Here is a 2,814-nt window from a genome sequence, read left to right as displayed (position 1 = left end):
AAGAAATTTAAAACATTTAATCATCTATCAATATAAATAATTTATGTACCAATTTCTTTAGATTTTTCGTCTTTACCCGCTTCCTGCGTACCCGCCCGTTCTGACCTTATACGCGTTCCTCGCCAAATTCAAAGGTTGACGTGCAAACCGAGTGCCGCCGTCGCGCGTGTTTTAGAAAAGTCGAGTTTCACCACTTATTAATACGTCTGCTAAGTTTGTAGGCCGCGCGAGTCCCGCGGCCGAGTGTTGTCGCGGAAAGCCGACGGCCTGCTATATATATATATTATATATTTAGGCATAAATACATGCGTCGGACGGCTATATACGGTTTATTAAGAGTCATATATTTAGCAAATAGGAAATATATAATATATACTATGTAGTAGGTACCTACTACAGTTGTTAGGTGGAAAAAGTTTTTAGGTGAATTATATATTATATTCATAATACGGTCAATAATATTACAAACAATGCTTACAGTATGACCATTATTAATTGATACCGGTTGTTTGGTGGAGTGGCGGCGTGCGGGGGACAACTTTAGCGTCGTGAAACGCGCCAGCGTTATCTAACGTCATCTTGTGACGAACGCCCATGCAACACACAACCCGAGCGCACAGAAAAACATAGTTTTCTTATAACAAAGCATTATTTTGCATTTTAGCTTTTAGCTTTTCGCGTATTGTGTTCTGCGTTGGGCGCTCTTCATACCGGTGAGTACAAGTACATAATAAATAATAATACATAATAATACGTATAACGTTTGTATAGCTCGCGTACCTACTGGTTTATTCATGACATTGTACGTACACGAGCTGGTGTAAGATGCGTTTCCGTACACACGATATTGTTTATTACTATATACACGCCATTTTCACCTTTGCGCGTTTCGTGTTCAATGTTAATACGACATTTGTATTTCCGCTTGCCGTGTTCATATCCGCGGACATAGACTTAAACGCCTACGTGGCTACGTGCATAAAAAGCTTTAAACGACGTTTTTTGCAGTTCCCAATATTACAAGACCATATTGTGTGTGCGGACGTCACCTTACAGTATGTTACTTTTGTTTAGTTCATACTCAATAATACACGTAATAATATATTATACCTACCGCGTACGAATAATATTTACTGCATTTCTAAAAATAAACACACAACACCGGATTATTCACTGATAACATGGGTACTGATAATATAATTACATTGGGTGAACACGGAGTTTTACTTATATTATTATTATAATTAATATATTATAATATACAATGTTTGGCAATTGCCTTTTCAAAATGTTTTTACTTATTATATTTGTTTTTCTAGGCAAATATTACAATGGTCAAAAATTGTATAATTTGTGGCAACGTCGAAGACGTGGATGACGTCTCAGTGCATTGGTATTTATATAATATATATATATATATATATATATATAAAATAACATAACATAATACAATGATTATATTAGTTTTCCAGCAAATGTCGATCGGAAGCGTCAATCCTCGACAGATATTGGCTCATTCCAAGCTCTGCTCAAGGCATTTTGTTGCCGGTCGTGATTATTATGGAGTAGCTTTACATCGCCGTCGACTAACTGCTGGAGCAGTGCCGTCAGTAGTGAGTAACAACCAATATAAAACAAATAGTGTCAGGGTGTACCTACTGTAGTAAACCCAAAAGCTATAATATTGTTTTAAATAAAATAATATAGAATAAATAAATTATACATACAGTATAATTTATTTGTAGTAATGTAGGTATTAATACGGAATATAAAGTAAGCCTAAATAACAGGAAACGTAGGCCAAAGGCGAAAACAACAAGTTGTTATAGCTAGTCACACATTAATGAAATTCAGCAATATTAGGGATGTATTAATACCCACAGCTATAATATGATATTAATCATGTAGATATTATACATTTAGTATAATTTATAATAGGTAATGTAGGCATATAACGGGAAGTGTAGATCAGAGGTGAAAACAACAAGTTGTTTTACCTAATGCAATTCGACATTACTAGGGAACACGGTTATCTACACAGGTTGGCGCACGGCGTGTTATCGCTGGTCGATGCGGCGAACGCAGTGAACTAAAGCGCTAGTAGTCACAAGGCCCGGACTGGTTACCGGCTGGACGAGTTTACTCGTGATTATAAATTATAATTTAGTTAATTAATTTATTTGAAAGCTTTAATTACATAAAAAAATAATTTCGCCAACACTTGACTTATACTTCGAAAAACTCTCTAAATGACTAACATCAGCAAATAATAATTAATGACTACAAGTCTTTCTTACCCAGTTATAATTTATTTTATTTATAAAATATCTGTAAAATAAAATACCAAATAAACATAATATGTTATTATTACTTTGTTTATTACTTATTTTTTATGTAATAAAACCTATTTAGTAGTTGGTTAATACTTAATAACTAATTTTATACCTAACTAATTTACAGTTTATAATAATATTATTTTTATTTTTTCATTCCAGTAATGATTCTTGTAGCCTGAAAACCAACAAAAAAAAATAATGAAAATAAGTAAATACATTTTTAAGTAAGCAATAGCAATTAGCAAGCAGCTTCAAGCACAAGGATTTAATTGTCTAGGATGCATATGATGTGAGCATAATCATGTGTTAAATAATTTTGACACTTTCTTTCTTTCTCTTGATATTTTTTGAAATTTTAAATTTTCTTGATAGGAGAACTGCCGAAGTCTCATTTGTAGGTAGTATACTATTATTTCTGTAGTTACTTCAACACAATGTAGGGCACATGAATAATTGAAATCAAACGTTCTTCAGTAAT

Source organism: Acyrthosiphon pisum, unplaced genomic scaffold (genome assembly GCF_005508785.2).
Source record: "Acyrthosiphon pisum isolate AL4f unplaced genomic scaffold, pea_aphid_22Mar2018_4r6ur Scaffold_21325;HRSCAF=23646, whole genome shotgun sequence".
NCBI classification, from domain to species: domain Eukaryota; kingdom Metazoa; phylum Arthropoda; class Insecta; order Hemiptera; family Aphididae; genus Acyrthosiphon; species Acyrthosiphon pisum.
The sequence above is the reverse complement of the archived record's forward strand: the minus strand, read 5'-3'. Positions refer to the sequence as shown.